The sequence below is a fragment of the Heptranchias perlo genome, unplaced genomic scaffold, assembly GCF_035084215.1.
Source record: "Heptranchias perlo isolate sHepPer1 unplaced genomic scaffold, sHepPer1.hap1 HAP1_SCAFFOLD_43, whole genome shotgun sequence".
Taxonomy (NCBI): domain Eukaryota; kingdom Metazoa; phylum Chordata; class Chondrichthyes; order Hexanchiformes; family Hexanchidae; genus Heptranchias; species Heptranchias perlo.
The window spans coordinates 5,046,110-5,069,248 of record NW_027139442.1 but is presented as its reverse complement, the minus strand read 5'-3'; the positions used below and the strand labels follow the sequence as shown (position 1 = coordinate 5,069,248).

The 23,139-nt window shown below is 47.0% G+C and overlaps 2 pseudogenes; one reads left to right on the top strand and one right to left on the bottom strand.

Moving 5' to 3' along the window:
* LOC137312388 (zinc finger protein 850-like) overlaps positions 1-23,139 on the bottom strand; it is a 568,085-nt pseudogene that overhangs the window by 151,008 nt on the left and 393,938 nt on the right.
* Positions 10,528-11,178, top strand: LOC137312464 (histone H1-like; annotated as a pseudogene).

Sequence of the window (23,139 nt, the reverse complement as noted above, 5' to 3'; positions counted from 1 at the left end):
ATTTATCTCAAGGGCTGGAATATAAAGTGGAGGAAGTGATACTTCAGTTCTACAGAGCCTTGGTCAGAGCCCATCTGGAGTACTGATCCTCACCAAGGATATATTGGCCTTGGAGGGGGGACAGTGCAAATTCACCAGAATGATACTGGGGCTTGAAGGGCTCGACTATGAGGACTGGTTGTATAAAATTGGTTTGCATTCCCTTGAGTTCCGAAGGTTGAGGGGTGATCTGATCCAGATATTTAAAATTATAAAGGGATTCGATAGGGCAGAAATAGAAACTATTTTCTCTGTTGGGGGAATCCAGAACAAGAGGGCATAAGCTTAAATTTAGAGCGAGGGCGTCGAGCATTGAAATCAGGAATCTCTTTTTCACACAAGGGTAATGGAAATCTGCTCAGGCTGATTGAAGTGGACCCTGTGATATAATAGAATTTTCTGTCCTGTAATACTTTGACATCTTGCAGATCATTCTTTTAAAAAGGTGGAGGAAGTCCGTTATAAGATGGATTCCACTCACTTCATTATAAGTCCTCAATCAGCTTGTCTTATCATCGAGATATCAAGGACTAGAAACACTGTGTTTAAAAGAAAGCTGATATATTTGACACTTGTACAGAATTCTGATACTGCAGTCCAGTTAAATGGATTATTAACATCAGAAACAACCCCCAACTGCCAGAATGAACACGGTTCAGTCCTGCATGTGATTAACAGCAGTAATAACAGCAGAATCCAACCCCTGCAGTCAAATGTGAACTCGCTGGTGTATCAGCAGGCTGGATGACAGAGTGAATCCTTTCCCACACACGGAGAAGGTGAACGGCCTCTCTCCAGTGTGAATACGTTGGTGTCTCAGCAGATCCCTTGTTCTTTTAAAGCTCTTCTCACAGTCAGAACATTCAAAGGGTCTCTTATCAGTGTGAACAAGTTGATGTTCAATGAGGTAGGATGAATGAGTGAATCTCTTCCCACACACGGAGAAGGTGAACAGCCTCTCCCCAATATGAATACGTTGGTGTGTCTGCTGGTTGGATGACTGACTGAATCACTTCCCACACTCAGTGCAGGTGAAAGGCCTCTCCCCAGTGTGAGTACGTTGGTGTGTCAGTAGGCTGGATGACAGAGTGAATCCCTTCCCACACACGGAGCAGGTGAACGGCCTCTCCCCAGTATGAGTGCGTTGGTGTGTCAGCAGATCACTTTTTCTTTTAAAGCTCTTCTCACAGACAGAACATTTAAAAGGCCTCTTACCTGTGTGAACAAGTTGATGTGTCAGAAGGCTGGATGAATGAGTGAATCCCTTCCCACACACAGAGCAGGTGAACGGCCTCTCGTCAGTGTGAATTCGCTGGTGTCTCAGTCGGTGCGATGATCGAGTGAATCTCTTCCCACACAGGGAGCAGGTGAACGGCCTCTCCCCAGTGTGAACTCGCTGGTGTATCAGTAGGCTGGATGACTGAGTGAATCCCTTCCCACACACGGAGCAGGTGAACGGCCTCTCCCCACTGTGAGTGCGTTGGTGTGTCAGCAGATCACTTTTTCTTTTAAAGCTCTTCTCACAGATAGAACATTTGAAAAGTCTCTTATCAGTGTGAACAAGTTGGTGCTCAATGAGGCTGGATGACTGAGTGAATCCCTTCCCACACACGGAGCAGGTGAACGGCATCTCCCCAGTGTGAGTGCGTTGGTGTGTCAGCAGGTTGGATGACTGAGTGAATCCCTTCCCACACTCAGTGCAGGTGAACGGCATCTCCCCAGTGTGAGTGCGTTGGTGTGTCAGCAGCTCATTTCTGCTTTTAAAACTCTTGTCACAGTCAAAATATTTAAAAGGTCTCTTATCAGTGTGAACAAGTTGATGTTCAATGAGGCTGGAAGACTGAGTGAATCTCTTCCCACACACGGTGCAGGTGAACGGCCTCTCCCCAGTGTGAACTCGCTGGTGCGTCAGCAGGTGGGATGACTGAGTGAATCCCTTCCCACACACGGAGCAGGTGAACGGCCTCTCCCCATTGTGTCTGCGTCGATGAGTTTCCAGCTGGGACGGGTAATTGAATCTCTTCCCACAGTCCCCACATTTCCACGGTTTCTCCATCGTCCTTGTGTCTCTCCAGGTTGGACGAACATTTGAAGCCTCGTCTCCACACAGAACACGTGTACGGTTTTCTCCCCGCTGTGAATGGTGCGATGTTTTTTCAGGTTGTCGGATGGTTAAAGCTCTATCCACAATCAGTGCACTGGAGTTTACAAAAGTCCTCACTGTGAATACAGAAGAGAAGTTCAGAACAGGCAATTCTAATTGCTATGGAACATTCTTCCTGCTCATTCCCCCAGACTGAAAATCCCCGTCTCACACACTCACCCTCCTCCCTCTGCTGAAACCCAAACCCTTCGCACCATCTCTAACATTTGGGTTTGGTTGGAGGCCTTGAATCTGAGTTGGGAAATATAACTGGAGAAACATGATTCAATTTAGAAACTAATCTATTCAAAATCAAATAACATGGATTATTTTAATTCATATATTCCTTTCACGCCAAATGTGAAAGAAGTGACGTCTGGGCTGTGGCTGAGTGTTTGTGCCTGGTTACACAGCGTGTCCCTCTCTCTCCGCTTCAAATTCGTTTCCTTTGGCTCACGGCCTCATTCACACATCCAACTGACTGGAGCTCTTTAAAGCTTCTCTGAAGCCCTCCATTGTTTCTTTACTTGACCCATTACTACCCTCCTTGCAATGCACCATCATCCATTTTGTTGCTTTATCGTGCCTGCCCTCCACCGGATCACAGACCTTCCCTATTGTTCTTTCCCTCCCCGCCCCCTCTTTCCCTGGCTCTCTAATTGCTGAAAAACTGTGAATTCTTTCACTTCACAAAGTTCTGACAAAATCTGAACTCTAACCTGAAACGTTAACTCTGTTTCTTTCTCCACGGATGCTGCCTGACTTGTTGAGGATTTCCAGAATTTTCTCTTTATATTTCACATTTCCAGCATCCGCAGTATAGTATTTTGCTGTTGATTCGTTAAACCTCGCCCTTCGAAACCCCATCACAGAAATATCGGCGCGAGTTATACAATGGCGGATAACGTTACCCAAAATGCCCAGCGCGGTAGAATACGGTCTAACTCAATTCGAAGGGGAGCAGCGCGCAGGAGCAGGAAGGCGCGATGACCGGAACATGCGCGGGGCTGGTCCCAGACACTGAGCTGGGCCGAGCGGAGTCTCAGCAACGTCGAGTGCTGCTCAGACCCTGAATCACAGCCGGGGGGCCCGGCGGACGGGCGGGCGGGCGGGCGGGGAGCCCCTGGCACCATTAAACGCCTCACCCAGCGTCTTCCCAGATTCTTCTCCCGTTTCCACCGAGTCCGACTCGCGACAAACTACAGGACCGAGGCGCTCCCAGAATGCAATGCGGGCCTGGGGTGCATGCGCAGTCTGAGCGGAAAATCAGCGCCTTGGATAGAGGGGTTTCTGGGGCGCGGGGGATTGTGGGGCCTTCGGCCGCCATTAGTCGCCGGGCGTCGGTCAGTGTTTTTTTGCCCGTGTCGCGCACAGAACCGTGTCTCGAAATACGGACTGAGGAGTTCAGAGCCGGTTTGCTGAACCGACGCTGACCGTACAATGTTAGAACAGTGTTTCTCAAACTTTTTTCCTCGTGACCCGGTGGAAGGAAAACACTTCCCCCAGGGACCCTAAACAATAATATCTTCTGACTGGAGTTTTCATCAAATCTCAATAAAGGTCAGTCCATGCTCGCTCTTCACTTCACTTCAAGTAACAACTAAAATTAGACATCGACGTTATTGATAAACATTTTAAATACAGTATAAATACAGTAAAAGATCAGGTTCATTTTTACTTACTCAATATGACGGGTGGGTCTGCCTGTTTTTCAAGATCTCGTTCCAATCTGGATCACGAGATGAAAGCTCTACACGCTTATCAGGTGAGCCGTTGAGTCGGTTTCTTTCTCTTGTTTTTAACCTTCTCACAGTCGAAAATCCCAGTTCGCACATGTCGGTTGTCGTGAACGGCAGCAACAACAGAACACTAATCTTACTTAACAGAGGATAATCATTGAAAGCACTGATCCAAAAAGATGACAGACTGAATGACTTGTGGCGTGTTTTCAGTGTGCTCACATTTGAGTCGCATCAGCGCGTTTTCTTGCTCAGGCATCAAGTTTAGCCTCATTATTGATTCAGGATTTTCGAAAGCAAACGGATCTTTCAACCAACGCTTTTCCATCAAATTTTCAAATCACTCTGCAGGGAAGTTGCGATCAAAATTGTCAGACAGAGCAGCCAGATGCAACTTTATGACACATTTCATTTCATTCCCTTTATCTTCATTGATGCTATTCTCTCGACGCCAGAGGGATGTGGATGTTCAGTCGTTTAGTGTATTCAAGATTGAAGTCGATAGATTTTTGGACAAGGCAATCAAGGGATATGTGGAGAGGGCGATAAAGTAGAGATGAGGTTCAAGATCAGCCATGATCTATTGAATGGTGGAGCAGACTCGAGGGGCCGTATGGCCTACACCTGCTCATATTTCATATGTTCTTATCCTGCCAGAGATGCGGTGCCCAGAACTGAACACAGTACTCTAAATGAGGTCTCTCCAGAGCTCTGTATAACTGTGACATAACTTCCACTCCTTTTTATTTTATGTCCCTTGAGATAAAGATCAAAATTCTATTAACATATTAACTTATTTTTGCACGTATTAGTGAATTCTGTAATTGGTCTCATAAATCCCTCTGCTCATCCGCAGTTCCTAGATTTTTCCCATTTAGAAAATACTCTGTCTATCTTTGTATGGTCCAAAGTGGATGACCTCACACTTCCCCAAGTTGAACTCCATCTGCCACAGTTTCACCCACTCACTGAATCTATCAATGTCCATTTGCAACTTTCTTCTCCTATCTATAATGTTTGCTGTGCCCCCTAACTTAGTTTCATCAGCACACTTGGATATAAGGCTCCCTACAAAAGAACATAAGAAATAGGAGGAGGAGGAGGCCAGACAGCCCCTCGAGCCTGCTCCGCCATTCAATCAGATCAGGGCTGACCTGCGACCTCAACTCCACTTCCCCGCCACCTCCCCATGTGCCGCCACGGCAGCTGGCGAATTTAAATTCAATTAATTAATTAAATTCAATTAGTTAAACAAAAAAATCTGGAATTAAAATACGAGTATCAGCAATGATGGCCATGAAACTCCCGGAGTGTCGTAAAAACCCATCTGGTTCACTAATGTCCTTTACGGAAGGAAACCTGCCGTCCTTATCCGGTCTGGCCTATATGTGACTCCAGACCCACAGCAATGTGGTTGATTCTTAATTGCCCTCTGAAATGGCCCAGCAAGCCACTCAGTTGTAAAATCTCGCTCCGAGAAGTCATAATAAGAATAACACCGGACGGACCACACGGCATTGGACCACTAGGCACCGGACACGACAACGGCAAGCCAAGACCAGTCGACCCTGCAAGGTCCTCCTTACTAACATCTGGGGATTTGTGCCAAAATTGGGAGAGCTGTCCCACAGACTAGTCAAGCAACAGCCTGACATAGCCATACTCACAGAATCATTCCTTTCAGCCAACGTTCCAGACTCTTCCATCACCATCCCTGGGTATGTCCTGTCCCACCGGCAGGACAGACCCACCAGAGGTGGCGGTACAGTGATATACAGTCAGGAGGGAGTGGCCCTGGGAGTCCTCAACATTGACTCTGGACCCCATGAAATCTCATGGCATCAGGTCAAACATGGGCAAGGAAACCTCCTGCTGATTACCACCTACCGTCCTCCCTCAGCTGATGAATCAGTCCTCCTCCATGTTGAGCACCACTTGGAGGAAGCACTGAAGGTAGCAAGGGCACAAAATGTACTCTGGGTGTGGGACTTCAATGTCCATCATTGTCCATCACCAAGAATGGCTCGGTAGTACCACGACTGACCGAGCTGGCCGAGTCCTGAAGGACATAGCTGCTGGACTGGGCCTGCGGCAGGTGGTGAGCGAACCAACACGAGGGAAAAACCTCGTCCTCACCAATCCACCTGTCGCAAATGCATCTGTCCATGAAAGTATTGGTAGGAATGACCACCGCACAGTCCTCGTGGAGATGAAGTCCCGTCTTCGCACTGAGGACACCATCCAACGTGTTTTGTGGCACTACCACCGTGCTAAATGGGATAGATTCAGAACAGATCTAGCAGCTCAAAACTGGGCATCTATGAGGCGCTGTGGGCCATCAGCAGCAGCAGAATCGTATTCCAGCACAACCTGTAAGCTCATGGCCCGGCATATTCCTCACTCTACCATTACCAACAAGCCAGGGGATCAACCCTGGTTCAATGAGGAGTGAAGAAGAGCATGCCAGGAGCAGCACCAGGCGTACCTAAAAATGAGGTGCCAACCTGGTGAAGCTACAACTCAGGACGACATGCATGCTAAACAGCGGAAGCAATATGCTATAGTCAGAGCTAAGCGATTCCACAACCAACGGATCAGATCAAAGCTCTGCAGTCCTGCCACATCCAGTCGTGAATGGTGGTGGACAATTAAACAACTAACGGGAGGAGGAGGCTCTGCAAACATCCCCATCCTCAATGACGCGGAGTCCAGCACATGAGTGCAAAAGAAAAGGCTGAAGCGTTTGCAACCATCTTCAGGCAGAAGTGCCGAGTGGATGATCCATCTCGGCCTCCTCCCGATATCCCCACCATCACGGAAGCCATTCTTCGGCCAATTCGATTCACTCCACGTGATATGAAGAAACGGCTGAATGCACTGGATACAGCAAAAGGCTATGGGCTCCGACAACATCACGGCTGTAGTTTTTTTTATTCGTTCACGGGATGTGGGCGTCGCTGGCAAGGCCGGCATTTATTGCCCATCCCTAATTGCCCTTGAGAAGGCGGTGGTGAGCGGTCTTCTTGGACCGCTGCAGTCCGTGTGGTGACGGTTGTCCCACAGTGCTGTTAGGAAGGGAGTTCCAGGATTTTGACCCAGCGACAATGAAGGAACGGCGATATATTTCCAAGTCGGGATGGTGTGTGACTTGGAGGGGAACGTGCAGGTGCTGTTCTTCCCATGCGCCTGCTGCCCTTGTCCTTCTCGGTGGTAGAGGTCGCGGGTTTGGGAGGTGCTGTCGAAGAAGCCTTGGCGAGTTGTTGCAGTGCATCCTGTGGATGGTGCACACTGCAGCCACAGTGCGCCGGTGGTGAAGGGAGTGAATGATTAGGGTGGTGGATGGGGTGCCAATCAAGCGGGCTGCTTTATCTTGGATGGTGTCGAGCTTCTTGAGTGTTGTGGGAGCTGCACTCATCCAGGCAAGTGGAGAGTATTCCATCACACTCCTGACTTGTGCCTTGTAGATGGTGGAAAGGCTTTGGTGAGTCAGGAGGTGAGTCACTCGCCGCAGAATACCCAGCCTCTGACCTACTCTCGTAGCCACAGTATTTATATGGCTGGTCCAGTTCAGTTTCTGGTCAATGGTGACCCCCCGGATGTTAATGGTGGGGGATTCGGCGATGGTAATTCCGTTGAATGTCAAGGGGAGTTGGTTAGACTCTCTCTTGTTGGAGATGGTCATTGCCTGGCACTTATCTGACGCGAATGTTACTTGCCACTGATCAGCCCAAGCCTGGATGTTGTCCAGGTCTTGCTGCATGCGGGCTCGGACTGCTTCATTATCTGAGGGGTTGCGAATGGAACTGAACACTGTGCAGTCATCAGCGAACATCCCCATTTCTGACCTTATGATGGAGGGAAGGTCATTGATGAAGCAGCTGTAGATGGTTGGGCCTAGGACACTGCCCTGAGGAACTCCTGCAGCAATGCCCTGGGGCTGAGATGCTTGGCCTCCAACAACCACTACCATCTTCCTTTGTGCTAGGTATGACTCCAGCCACTGGAGAGTTTTCCCCCTGATTCCCATTGACTTCAATTTTACTAGGGCTCCTTGGTGCCACACTCGGTCAAATGCTGCCTTGATGTCAAGGGCAGTCACTCTCACCTCACCTCTGGAATTCAGCTCTTTTGTCCATGTTTGGACCAAGGCTGTAATGAGGTCTGGAGCCGAGTGGTCCTGCCGGAACGCAAACTGAGCATCGGTGAGCAGGTTATTGGTGAGTAAGTGCCGCTTGATAGCACTGTCGACGACACCTTCCATCACTTTGCTGATGATTGAGAGTAGACTGATGGGGCGGTAATTGGCCGGATTGGATTTGTCCTGCTTTTTGTGGACAGGACATACCTGGGCAATTTTCCACAATGTCGGGTGGATGCCACTGTTGTAGCTGTGCTGGAACAGCTTGGCTAGAGGCGCAGCTAGTTCTGGAGCACAAGTCTTCAGCACTACAGCTGGGATGTTGTCGGGGCCCATAGCCTTTGCTGTATCCAGTGCACTCAGCCGTTTCTTGATATCACGTGGAGTGAATCGAATTGGCTGAAGACTGGCTTCCGTGATGGTGGGGATATCGGGAGGAGGCTGAGATGGATTATCCACTCGGCACTTCTGGCTGAAGATGGTTGCAAACGCTTCAGCCTTGTCTTTTGCACTCACGTGCTGGACTCCGCCATCATTGAGAATGGGGATGTTTGCAGAGTCTCCTCCTCCCGTTAGTTGTTTAATTGTCCACCACCATTCACGACTGGATGTGGCTGGACTGCAGAGCTTTGATCTGATCCGTTGGTTGTGGAATCGCTTAGCTCTGTCTATAGCATGTTGCTTCCGCTGTTTAGCATGCATGTAGTCCTGAGTTGTAGCTTCACCAGGTTGGCACCTCATTTTTAGGTACGCCTGGTGCTGCTCCTGGCATGCTCTTCTGCACTCCTCATTGAACCAGGGTTGATCCCCTGGCTTGTTGGTAATGGTAGAGTGAGAAATATGCCGGGCCATGAGGTTACAGATTGTGCTGGAATACAATTCTGCTGCTGCTGATGGCCCACAGCGCCTCATGGATGCCCAGTTTTGAGCTGCTAGATCTGTTCTGAATCTATCCCATTTAGCACGGTGGTAGTGCCACAAAACACGTTGGATGGTGTCCTCAGTGCGAAGACGGGATTTCATCTCCACGAGGACTGTGCGGTGGTCACTCCTACCAATACTTTCATGGACAGATGCATTTGCGACAGGTAGATTGGTGAGGACGAGCTCAAGTAAGTTTTTCCCTCGTGTTGGTTCGCTCACCACCTGCCGCAGGCCCAGTCTGGTAGCTATGTCCTTCAGGACTCGGCCAGCTCGGTCAGTAGTGGTGCTACCGAGCCATTCTTGGTGATGGACATTGAAGTCCCCCACCCAGAGTACATTTTGTGCCCTTGCTTCCCTCAGTGCTTCCTCCAAGTGGTGCTCAACATGGAGGAGGACTGATTCATTTGCTGAGGGAGGACGGTAGGTGGTAATCAGCAGGAGGTTTCCTTGCCCATGTTTGACCTGATGCCATGAGATTTCATGGGGTCCAGAGTCAATGTTGAGGACTCCCAGGGCCACTCCCTCCTGACTGTATATCACTGTACCGCCACCTCTGGTGGGTCTGTCCTGCCGGTGGGACAGGACATACCCAGGGATGGTGATGGAAGAGTCTGGGACGTTGGCTGAAAGATATGATTCTGTGAGTATGGCTATGTCAGGCTGTTGCTTGACTAGTCTGTGGGACTTGCTGAAGACTTGTGCTCCAGAACTAGCTGCGCCTCGAGCCAAGCTGTTCCAGTACAGCTACAACACTGGCATCTACCCGACATTGTGGAAAATTGCCCAGGTATGTCCTGTCCACAAAAAGCAGGACAAATCCAATCCGGCCAATTACCGTCCCATCAGTCCACTCTCAATCATCAGCAAAGTGATGGAAGGTGTCGTCGACAGAGCTATCAAGCGGCACTTACTCACCTATAACCTACTCACCGATGCTCAGTTTGGCTTCCGCCAGGACCACTCGGCTCCAGACCTCATTACAGCCTTGGTCCAAACATGGAAAAAAAGAGCTGAATTCCAGAGGTGAGGTGAGAGTGACTGCCCTTGACATCAAGGCAGCATTTGACCGAGTGTGGCACCAAGGAGCCCTCGTAACATTGAAGTCAATGGGAATCAATGGGGAAACTCTCCAGTTGCTGGAGTCATACCGAGAACAAAGGAAGATGTTAGTGGTTGTTGGAGGCCAATCATCTCAGCCCCAGGACATTGCTGAAGGAGTTCCTCAGGGCTGTGACCTAGGGCCAACCATCTTCAGCTGCTTCATCAATGACCTTCCCTCCATCATAAGGTCAGAAATGGGGATGTTCGCTGATGACTGCACATTGTTCAGTTCCATTGGCAACTCCTCAAATAATGAAGCAGTCCGAGCCCGCATGCAGCAAGACCTGGACAACATCCAGGCTTGGGCTCATAAGTGGCAAGTAACATTCGCGCCAGATAAGTGCCAGGCAATGACCATCTCCAACAAGGGAGAGTCTAACCACCTCTCGTTTAATTATGAACCAGCTCTGACTGTGAGAGAGATTTTCTGCAGAGTCCCGGACATGACAGATACTGCAGCCGCCGAAACGGAACCTCCTGCCGCCGCCGCGGCTCAAACCAATACTCAGAAGAAGAAGAAGAAGAAGAAGGCGATTCCCCGAACCAAGACAGCCGGTCCCAAATTGGGCGAACAAGTCCTCAAGATTGTGGCGGATTGCAGGGATCGCAAGGGGATATCCCTCGCCGCGATAAAGAAGGTTCTGGCTACCAAAGGCCTGGATGTGGAGAAGCTCCGGTCCCAAATCAAATTATGTATCTAGAGAAAAGTGGAAAAAGGCTCCCTGGTGCAGATCAAGGGCACGGGCGCCTCGGGCTCCTTCAGAGTCGCTGAGAAAGAAGCCGAGGCAAAAGTGGTAAAGAAGGTGAAGAAACGAGTAACCAAGAAATCTCCCGGAAAGAAACCAGCGGCCAAAAAAACAGCCGTCAAGGAATTAACGGCCAAGAAACCGGCGGCCAAGAAATCAGCGGCCAAGAAACCTGTGGCCAAGAAATCGACCACAAAAAAGGCGGCGAAATCACCTATTAAGAAGAAAGCGGCGGCAACGAAGCCCAAGACCCCCAAACCAGTGAAAGCGAAGGCGAAGAAGGTGGAAAAACCGAGGGCCAAGCCCAAGCCGAAGTCAACAAAGCCTAAGAAAGCAGCGGGCAAATGAAGTAAAAACTCAAGTGCAACTTGTGACCATCTGAACCCAACGGCTCTTCTCAGAGCCACCCACGTCTCTCAGAAAAGAGCTGATCCAGGAATCGGATGATTCCTGTCCCGGGGCCGGGCTCAGATTTCAGATAGAAAATATTTCAAATAAACCCAGGGTCCTGGTGACTCGTTACCCCCGCCCGACCCCCACTGACTGAAACAAAATAGACAGAACACAAAACAAAGCCTCTTCTAAGAGCCACCCACCGCCTCACAGAGACATCACTGACCTGGGACCGGAGAGAGGAAAGATCTAGGGGTGGGGAAGCAGTTTCCGATATGTCCGGGCCGGGCCTCACTGTAACTGGCTTGTGTTCGGCTCCAGTCCCAGTTCATTTTTTTCTCACAGATTCAGGGCGAGAATCGGTGTCAGGATAAAACTGGCGGAGATCGGCCGCTATCACAATTCAAACCCCAACACATGAGATTCTTCAAATCAGCTGGAATAAAGTGTTTGTAAACTGCTGAACCGATCAGGGAGGGGATGTGTGGGGAGATAGAATCGGGTCTGGGACTGAAATGGAAGGAGGCGGGTTGACTTGTTATAGAAGGGAGTGTATTTAGGCAGGAATATCAATGACTGTTAATTGTAACGGGGCTTTTTTTTAAAACTCCGGGTTTCTGGGAATCCTTGAAAATGAAGCCCGAGTCTGTAAGGGTTTGTGCGGAGCGCTGTGTTTCGGTTCAATTATCGATAAACGGTTTGAAATTGGTGGGTGGAGAAAGCTGGAGGTGGAGCTGGAAGATCAGAGGCCGCTCTCCGCTGTGCTCGTCACTCTGACTCTCTCCTCCCCTCTCTGTTAAATATTTCACTCTGTCTCCTCCCCTCCCTCTCACACCCTGTGCAATTCTCAGTCAAGCCGGTGCGGGCTGGATAAAAACGGAACCAGCATAAGTTCTTTATTCATTCAGCGTCGATTTGAGTGAAGAATCATCATGTCTGGCAGAGGGAAAGGAGGCAAAGGACTGGGCAAAGGCGGAGCCAAGCGGCACCGTAAAGTGCTTCGTGATAACATCCAGGGTATCACCAAACCAGCCATCCGCCGCCTGGCTCGCCGTGGCGGTGTCAAGCGGATCTCGGGTCTGATCTACGAGGAAACCCGCGGGGTGCTGAAGGTTTTCCTGGAGAATGTGATCAGGGACCCGGTCACCTACACTGAACACGCCAAGCGCAAGACGGTCACTGCCATGGATGTGGTGTACGCTCTGAAACGGCAGGGCCGCACTCTCTATGGATTCGGCGGCTGAACAACTCGACCCTTTCTAACCGGACACAAAACAAAGGCTCTTCTAAGAGCCGCCCACCGCCTCACAGAGAGAGCACTGACCTGGGAACGGGGAGAGGAAAGATCTCGGGATGGGGAATCAGTTTCCGATATTTAATTAATATGAGGAGATTCCCCAACACTCAGTACAGGGAGATTAGAAACAACGGCCGGGGATCTCGGCCATCCCGAGAGAAGTAGCGGAATTCCCGGTTTCACGGTATAAATGAATAGGCGGTGATACAGAGTCTTTCCCCAGACATTACATTCTCCGCTCAGAGTAAATTCCCTCAGACCCTATCCCGCTGTGTCCTCTCTGCTCGGTGTTTATTTCCTGCCCTCATTCAATTATCAGTTCGATGTGAAGTTTCTGTTTGAGGAGCGGTTCACCGGGCCGGAACTGGCGGGATTTTTGAAATTGAATCTGGACTTTGTCCCGTTACGGAAAACAATGAACGGTGCTTGATTCCCGCCCGTTCACAGACAGATCAGAGAATGAACCGGAATGTGAAACAGCCTGAGATTTGAGCTGAGGAGTAGGAAATAATGGAGATTATAAAGAGAGGGATTCTTAAACTGCTGGAGGGAAATGAGATTTTCTTGAAACTGTTATTTGATGCTCTGAAATTGGCGGGCTTTTTGAAATCGTTGATCAATTTCAGCTCAGCCAATTTGGCGGCCAATACCTCACGCCGTTTCGGTCTGACTGACAGAGCGCGGTTCAAACCTGCCAATCATAGGCCGGGGGCGGTCCCTCCCTGACAGGGTGTGGGTTATCAGCCAATCACAGGCCAGGGGCGGATCCTCTTTGACCCTTTAAAAGCCGGCCCCAGAGCTGACTCCGCATTAACAGTCTGTTTGTCTCGGGTTGTTTTGAGATCAGTTCAGAAAGTGGCCAGGACCAAGCAGACAGCGCGCAAATCGACCGGCGGGAAAGCTCCTCGCAAACAGTTGGCTACCAAAGCGGGCAGGAAGAGCGCTCCAGCCACGGGCGGAGTGAAGAAGCCTCATCGCTACAGACCCGGCACTGTGGCTCTGAGGGAGATCCGCCGCTACCAGAAATCCACCGAGCTGCTGATCCGCAAACTGCCCTTCCAGCGCCTGGTGCGAGAGATCGCTCAGGATTTCAAGACAGACCTGCGCTTCCAGAGCTCGGCCGTCATGGCCCTGCAGGAGGCCAGCGAGGCTTACCTGGTGGGGCTGTTTGAGGAAACCAACCTGTGCGCCATCCACGCCAAGCGAGTCACCATCATGCCCAAAGACATCCAGCTGGCCCGCCGCATCCGCGGGGAGCGCGCCTGAACCCGACCCGGCTTCAGCACCAAGTGCAACAAAGGCTCTTTTCAGAGCCACCAAATCGGCGACGGAAAGAGCTGTGATCTCCTGGGTTGAAATGGTGGTACAGTGCAGATAAAACAAATAATTACACGGGAAATTCATGAAGGGAGGGAGCGGATGTCAGCCGGGGCACGACTAGTATTTATAAACTGTCCATATCATAGCCCTTTATAAACACCAGGGAAAGTTCGGAGTAGAGCTGATCTTTGAAGTTTCGGGCAGGTACAGTAGCAGTGTTTATTTTACACAGACACAGACAGACAAGGGTGACAATTCCAGACTAACCAACATCAGGAATTTGAAACGGACACAGTTTAACTTCCACACATCACACCCAGGATTAGAGGGAGGTGAATTCCACTCACTGCGCAGACTGAGTCCCATCATCACATCCAGTGCCACATTTGGACAGTGAAATTACTGGCAAACAGAGAAGGAAATGTCTGATTTCGATCCTACTCTTTCACATGAGGTATCTACACCCCCAGTGTCAATCTAACTCGGACATTTTTCAGGAAGAGGCTCGTGTACTCATGCAAAGTACAAGAGATGCAAGTACTCATTTCCGATATAGTATCAGCTTGGCTCTGTTGGAAATAATTTAATCTCTGAAGAACCAGACTCGGATCAAATGAAGTGTGTCTATGTTCCCTCTCCAGCTGTGGTGACGGAGGCTGTTTCACTGTAACTCGCCCTAATAGATCCAAAGTGTTTCCTCGCAGCGCTAGAATCAGAAGCAGTGCAAAACTTAGTGTCACATTCACTGCGGTACTCGTCAGACTGACAAGGACAGAATAAATCCCTCACTCACATCCAATAACAGACAAATTTCATTCACTGATTCAGCAATCGCTGACACAATAATCAACACATCCGTCACCTTCTGGGTATTGAAGTCAGACCGAGTCAGTGTTGTGGGAGGATGAGACTGCAAATAACACTTACAATAATGGCCGGTACAGAATAGAGTGCCTCTTGTTGCCGATGATCAAACTCACCTGTTATTTCTGTATCCCACCCTCCCAGTTTAATGAACTGATTATTTTGTGCCTCATTTCCTATACAATCTGTAAATTTCAACCTATTGGAGGTTGGCGACATCTACTGTCCAGAAGCGAGTATTGAACAGACCATTTGTATTCAACAATATATCGTTAGTTTCTAACTGTCGTTTTATTCTTAAATTAAGCTCTGACTCGCTTCAGCCCTTTCTTAGATACAGTGGGTGGCTCTGAAAAGAGCCGTTGTGTTATCAGATTAAATCTTGGCCGGTTTACTTGCTCTTGGAGCTCACATTGCTGGTTTTCTTCGGCAGCAGCACGGCCTGGATATTAGGCAGCACCCCGCCCTGAGCGATGGTCACCCGTCCCAGCAGCTTGTTGAGTTCCTCGTCGTTGCGGATGGCCATCTGCAGGTGTCTGGGGATGATGCGGGTTTTCTTGTTGTCGCGGGCCGCGTTGCCGGCCAGCTCGAGGATTTCAGCAGTCAGATATTCGAGCACAGCAGCCAGATAGACCGGGGCTCCGGCACCCACACGTTCAGCATAGTTACCCTTTCGCAGGAGCCTGTGAACACGGCCCACAGGGAACTGCAGTCCGGCCCGGGATGAGCGAGACTTGGCCTTGGCCCGAGCTTTACCGCCGGTTTTTCCTCTTCCAGACATTTCCACAATTTCACAAAGAATGAAGAATGACGGCTGCATTTACCCTTCTTATAGACTGAAAGATCATCTGATTGGTTGTACTTTAATACACCTCATTTGCCTATTGCATTAACCAATCAGATTATGGGAATCAGAAGAGGGAGGGATTTACCGGCCTCAAAGGTCAGGCCAGGTATTTTATGAATTTCAAAAAGCCCGCCAATTTCAGTGTAATAAAGGACCGGATTGAGATCAATGTCACCCTGAGCACAAGATTTTAAACCCGTTCTTTTTATCTTGTCTTATTCAGCCCCACCTGTTCCCAATCGCTGGCTCTGTTTTAAAATCTGCTTTAAATTATAGGGTTGACAATTCTATCATCGCTTTCAAACTGTACCGGACTGGAGAAAAGGCCCATTCACAGCATTCCGTGAAGTGACACATTTCAATTTCGTCTTCATAAAAATGACGCTTTATAGATTGGTCACTTCTGAGAGCCAGGAGCATTTCTGTGAAAAGAGGGACCCGGACGGAGCTTTCATTCTGCCCCTATTCAGCTGTGTTACTGTTAATGTGGGAATTTTCACTTCAGTCATTAAACATTTCGGAGACTGGATTCTTAGAGTGAAAGGAAATACTAAGGGGGTCATTCAGGGGCTGAGAGAGGACAGAATAGTAACGCTGAAAGAGCGAAGCGAAGGGGAAGGAGCGGATCAGATATTCGTGATCAGTTTATCGGTCAGGGATTTCAACGGGGCAGTTTTGGATTGGAATCATATCGCTGTAATAAAATGATCCTTGGCAAGTATATAGGAAATGCAGCTCTTTCAGAGAGTTTGTGGGTGGCTCTTAAAAGAGCCGTTGTGTTTTTTTCAGTACATTGTGGAGTTTTACTTGGAGCTGGTGTACTTGGTCACAGCATTTTCCCCTTCCGACACGGCGTGCTTGGCCAGTTCCCCGTGCAGCAGCAGGCGCACGGCAGTCTGGATCTCCCGGGAGCTGATGGTGCGCCGTTTATTATAATGGGCCAGACGGGAAGCCTCACCCGCGATGCGCTCGAAAATATCGTTCACAAAGGAGTTCATGATGCCCTTGGCCGTGGAGGAGATGCCGGTGTCGGGGTGAACCTGCTTCATCACTTTCTAGATGTAGATGGAGTACATAGGAACATAAGAACATAGGAACATAGGAACAGGAGTAGGCCATTCAGCCCCTCGTGCCTCCTCCACCATTTGATAAGATCATGGATGATCTGTGATCTAACTCCATATACCTGCCTTTGGCCCATATCCCATAATACGTTTGGTTGCCAAAACGCTATCTACCTCAGATTTAAATTTAGCAATTGAGCTGGTACCAATTGCCGTTTGCGGAGGAGAGTTCCAAATTTCTACAACCCTTTGTGTGTAGAAATGTTTTCTAACCTCGCTCCTGAAAGGTCTGGCTCTAATTTATAGACTGTGCCCCCTACTCCTAAAATCCCCAACCAGCGGAAATAGTTTCTCTCTATCCACCCTATCTGTTCCCCTTAATATCTTATAAACTTCGATCAGATCACCCCTTATCCTTCGAAACTCTAGAGAATACAACCCCAATGTGTGTATTCTCCTTCCTCGACTTTCTCCGCTTCTTGCCGCCCTTGGCTGGTGCTTTACTCAAGGTTTTCTTGGCGCCCTTCTTGGGAGCTGCTTTCTTGTCCTCAGGCATTTTCAAACTCAACTTCAGACCCATAAATGACCCAAATCCGCTCCGATCTCGGATTAAATAGGCAGCCCCACAGCCCTATGCTAATGATGGATGGGGGAAGGCAATGATTGTGATTGGGGCATTGGGACTGAGGTCACAATACTTTCCAAATATAACTCTCTGAATGGAAACCTGAAGAAACCAATCAGATTTAATACCTGCCGCCAATCACAAACACGCTCACACTGCGCATTGTCCGGTTTCAGCAATTTGTTCCGAACTGTTGCAGTTCTGCTTCCGGCCAGTAGATGTCCCCAAACCCCGGGTCATTGAAGTTTGCAGATGAGAAAGGGACAGACGATGAACTCATTCTTCACATTATATTGCACGAGTGGGATTTAGAAAAACTGGGAATGGAAAATATTTTGTTCGACCAAACATTAATTGTAATATTAGTTGTAATGCTGTGTTAAATTCTTGTAATTGATTCAGGGGGTATTGTCTATAGTGAAGAAGACGGCGACAAATCAGCTTGCAGAAAGGCCGTGTAAATGCCCATTGAATTTCAATATAGAAAGGTGTGAGGTGGTGCTTTTTGCCAGAGGGAATAAGGAGGCCATATACTGCTTGGAAAATAAGAATCTAAATGGAGTAGAGGAGCAATGTAAATCCTGTCCTGAGAAATCAGAGTGCAATGTACAGAGAAATATAATGGGGTAAATACACAACTGTCGAATGAGTGAAAGAAAAACTTTATTATGAATCGAATGTCTTCATTTTTCACTATCAAAATGTGCAAAAATATGAGAGTAGAAGTTACAGACAGAAACTTTCCTCACATTGCAGATTGTCCTGTTTCTGTAACCACGATGTGAATTTGTTGCTCTCGTTTACAGTTCTCGCTTACGTCCTGTAGAGGGCAGTATCTGATATTGTATATGGGGGGTGGGGATTATTCTGTACCTGTCAGTCTCTAGTAATGTTTACGAGTGTCGGTCTTTTTCTGTATCTGTCTGTCTCTAATACTGTACATAATTGTGGGATTCATTCTGTATCTGTCACTCTCTGGTAATGAGTGTGAGCATGGAGTGTATTCTGTAGCTGGCACTCTCTGGTTCCACATATGAGTGTGGGATTAAATCTGTATCTGTCAGTCTCTGCTCCTGTATCTGAGTGTGCGATTAATTCTCTAACTGTCAGTCTCTGGTGCTGTCTGTGAGTGTGGGATTCTTTCAGTAATTCAGTCTCTGAGACATTGTGCAATCTGAATTCATTCTGTATTCTTATTTCAGTTTACAGTATCATATTTGAAACTGTATCTTTAATACTTTAAAGTATTTACAGTTCTTCGTCGAGTGTTTAACTTGTAAATATGGATTACTTTTCGATTTTCTTTAATCAAACAACGTGTGTGAGTTTTGGAGTAGTATTACATCTTAATCTCTCAACTCTATTGTGAATGATAATGTACCTTTCAATCTGTTCATGGTGAAATTATTGGACTGGTAAGTAATGTGTTGCTCAGTCTGCAATAATAGAATTAATCCTGTATCTGAGTCTGACATTGCATGAGATTTTTGGACTGGCGTGCAACATGTAGTTCAGCCTGCATGAATGGAATTGATATTGTATCCATTAGTCTTGATACCGAAAGAGATTTTTGGACTGGAATGCGATGTGTTGCTCAGTCTGCAATCATGGAATTGATACTGAATCTTTCAATCTGATACTCTATGCGATTTTTGGACTGGTAACATGTAGCTCAGTCTGTGCGAATCGATTTGAAACTGTATCTTTGAGTCTGATACCATATGAGATTCTTGGACTGCTATGTAATGTGTGGCTCAGTCTGCACTAATGGAATTGATACTGTATCTATCAGTCTAACATTGTATGCATTTTCAGACTTGTATTTAATGTGTAGCTCAGTCTGTACCAATGGCATTAACACTGTAAACTACAGTATAATATTGTATGAGTATTTAATAATGTATATAATATGTAGCTCAAGCTGCACTAATGGAATTGATATGTTACCTTTCAATCTGACACTATGAGATATTTGGACTGGTAAGTAATGTGTAACTCAGTCTACAGTAATGTCACTGTGAGATTCATTCAGTATCTGTCTAAATGTGGTACTGTGTGATTCATTCTATATCTGTCAGTCTCTGGTACCGTATGTGAGTGTGGGTTTCATACTGAATCTGTCAGTCTCTGGTACAGTGCGTGAGTGTTGGTTTCATTCTGCATCTGTCAGTCTGTCTTACTGTATGTGAGTGTGGGATTCATTCTGTTCCTGCCATTCTCTGGTACTGTGTTTGAGTGTGGGATTTATTTCATTCCTGTCAGTCTCTGGAACTGTGTGTGAATTTGGGATTCATGCCACATCTGTCAGTCCCTGGTACTGTGTGTGTGAGAGGGATTTGTTCTGTTTCTTTCAGTCTCTGGTGATGTATGTGAGTGAGACATTCATTCCGCATCTCGTAATTTCTGATACTCTACGTGAGTGATATAAATTCTGTATCTGTCAGAAAGTGCTACAGTATGTGAGCGTGGGATTCATTGTGAATCTATCAGTCACTGGTACATTGTGTGAGCGTGGGATTCATTGTGAATCTGTCAGTCACTGGTACTTTGTGTGAGTGTGGGATTGATTCTGTATGTCAGTCTCTGGCACCGTATCTGAGTGTGAGATTCATTCATTATCTCGATGTAATTTTTATCTCAGTTTGCAGTATGGCATCCAAAACTGTATTTATAGTGCCTTAATGTATAGATAATATTTTCCAATCTTTAATTGGTAAATACTGATACACTTCGAAATGTAATGCTCTCGGTTATAATCAGAGAATGTGGGCACTTTTTGGAGTTCTATTAAATCTGTATCGATGGGAACACAATTGTGAATTAGTTTACCTTCCAATCTGATATGGTAACATTTTTGAACTTGTATATAATGTGTAGCTCAGTCTGCATGAATAAAATACTGCATATTTCAGTCTGAATCTGTATCAGTTTTTTTGTCTTGGTTTATAATGTGTAGCTCAGTCTGCACTAATGGAATTGATACTGTATCTTTCAATCTGACTCTATGAGATTTTTGGACTGGTAAGTGATGTGTAAATCAGCCTGTAGGTGCCTGTGAGATTCATTTTGTATTTCTCAGTCTCTGGTACTGTGTTGATGTTGAATTTGTTCTTTCTATGCAGTATCTCACATTTTAAGTTCGCGGGGGATTCATTCTGTATCTATCAGTCTGTGGGCCCATGTGTGCATATGGGATTCATTCTGTATCTGTCAGTCTCTGGCACTGTGTGTGAGTGTGGGATTCATTCTGTATCTGTCAGTCTCTGGTACTGTGTGTGAGTGTGAGATTCTTACTTTACCTACCAGTCTCTCGTGCTTTATGAGAGTGTGGGATTAACTCGATATCTGTCAGTGTGAGATTCATTCTGTATCTGTCAGTCTCTAGTGCTTTATGTGAGTTTGGGATTCCTTCTGCATCTGTCAGTTTCTCGGACAGTATCTGAACGTGGGATTCATTCTGTGTCTGTGTGTCTCTGTACTGTATCTGAGTGTGAGATTCATTCTGTATCTATATGTAATTATACGCTCAGATTACATTTTTGTTTTAATACTTAATGTTTAAATAATTTTTCTCATTATTTAATTGGTAAATATGGGTACACTTTAGGATTTGGTGCTGGAGGTTTTAATCTGATAATTTGTGTGCTTTTTGGACTACTATTAAATCTGTATCACTGTGAGTACCATTGTGGATGATATTATATCTTTCAAACAGATATGGTGATATTTTTGAATTGACGTCGAATGTGTAGATCAGTCTGTAGAAATGGAACTGATACTGTATCTTTCAACCTAATATTGTGTGAGATTTTTGGTATGTAATGTGTATCTCAGTCAGCGCTAATGGAACTAATACTGTATCTTTAAATCTCATACTATGAGTATATTATAAACTGGTATCTAATTTGTTTATCAGGTTACTCTGTCACAGAATTTCTCAATCTGATACTGTATTTAAGTTCTGGGCTAGTATTCAATTTGAATCTTGGGGTACATTATTGGGATTCATTCTGTATCTTTCAATCGGGTACCATGTGTTATTTCTATCTGGTATTTAATTTATAGCTGATGTTGCCCTATTATGAGATTGACACAGTGTCTTTCAATCTGATAGTTTGATTTTGGACTGGGATTTTTGTATCTACCTGTCAGCGGGACTGAGTTCGGGAGAAATGGAACAGTGTCTGCCTCACCTGCTCTGTTTGACTGTTGGATTGAAAATGTGTCTCTGGATCATGGGACTGACTACTTCTGCTGTCCGAGACTGTGGAACTAATGACATGCCTGTGTCTCTGTGCTCTGTGTGTGTGATAATATACCTACTGTGTGTGAGAAGGAGCTGGCTGCACTGATCCTTGTGCCTCGGCTGGAGGAAACATCAAATTTGTTCCGGGTCCTTCAAGGATTTGCCTGCAGAAAGAAAATTATCTTTTGTAACTCAAGAAACGGTGAGGTAGAAAATACAGCTGATCAGTTTAATATCTCTGTCAATGAGCATTTTAAATATCCACAAATGAATCCAGCGTTAGATCAGTGTCAGTGTCTGACTCCACTGCAGCACTCGGCTTCTGCACATCAGGTGTGCTGAGCTGTTTTACAACAATTTAGTGACATCCAGAGACAACACAGCCCCTGCACTGATCCATGAATGGGACAATCCGATGGGGCATGGACTTTTGTACACGGCAGGTTTCTAATCCCCTCTCCCATGGGACTATCCGTTCAACCGAAACCAAACAGCCGCTGTTTAAAATGTGTCCTTCACACTTCTCACCTGGTGCCTGCAATAGATGCTCTTTGTATAACTCCCCACATCCTTACTGTCCGGCTCTGTTTCCACTCTTCCCTGTCCAGTAACAACAAAGAGGGTGAGACTGGAACTAAACCAGGAACATTCACTGCTGGTTTGGGGAGAAAAAGCAGCAAAGATTTTAAATAGCAGGTTCTTCCCATTCTGTCTCCCTTCCCCTGGATACACCCTGTACACACATAGCCCGAGAATGACCTCTCCCTTCCCCCGCTCACTCCATGTTCAGGGACCAGTTCCGGATCCACCCCGCCTCTTGATAAATTGGGCCAGTGGGCCGATGAATGGCAGATGGAGTTTAATTTAGATAAATGTGAGGTGATGCATTTTGGTAGATCGAATCGGGCCAGGACCTACTCCGTTAATGGTAGGGCGTTGGGGAGAGTTATAGAACAAAAAGATCTGGGAGTACAGATTCATAGCTCCTTGAAAGTGGAGTCACAGGTGGATAGGGTGGTGAAGAAGGCATTCAGCATGCTTGGTTTCATTGGTCAGAACATTGAATGCAGGAGTTGGGATGTCTTGTTGAAGTTGTACAGGGCATTGGTGAGGCCACACTTGGAGTACTGTGTACAGTTCTGGTCACCCTATTATAGAAAGGATATTATTAAACTAGAAAGAGTGCAGAAAAGATTTACTAGGATGCTACCGGGACTTGATGGTTTGACTTACAGGGAGAGGTTAGACAGACTGGGACTTTTTTCCCTGGAGAGTAGGAGGTTAAGGGGTGATCTTATAGAAGTCTATAAAATAATGAGGGGCAGAGATAAGGTCGATAGTCAAAATCTTTTCCCAAAGGTAGGGGAGTCTATAACGAGGGGGCACAGATTTAAGGTGAGAGGGGAGAGATACAAAAGGATCCAGAGGGGCAATTTTTTCACTCAAAGGGTGGTGAGTGTCTGGAACGAGCTGCCAGAGGCAGTAGTAGAGGCGGGTACAATTTTGTCTTTTAAAAAGCATTTGGACAGTTACATGGGGAAGATGGGTATCGAGTGATATGGGCCAAGTGCAGGCAATTGGGACTAGTTTAGTGGTATAAACTGGGCGACATGGACATGTTGGGCCGAAGGGCCTGTTTCCATGTTGTAACTT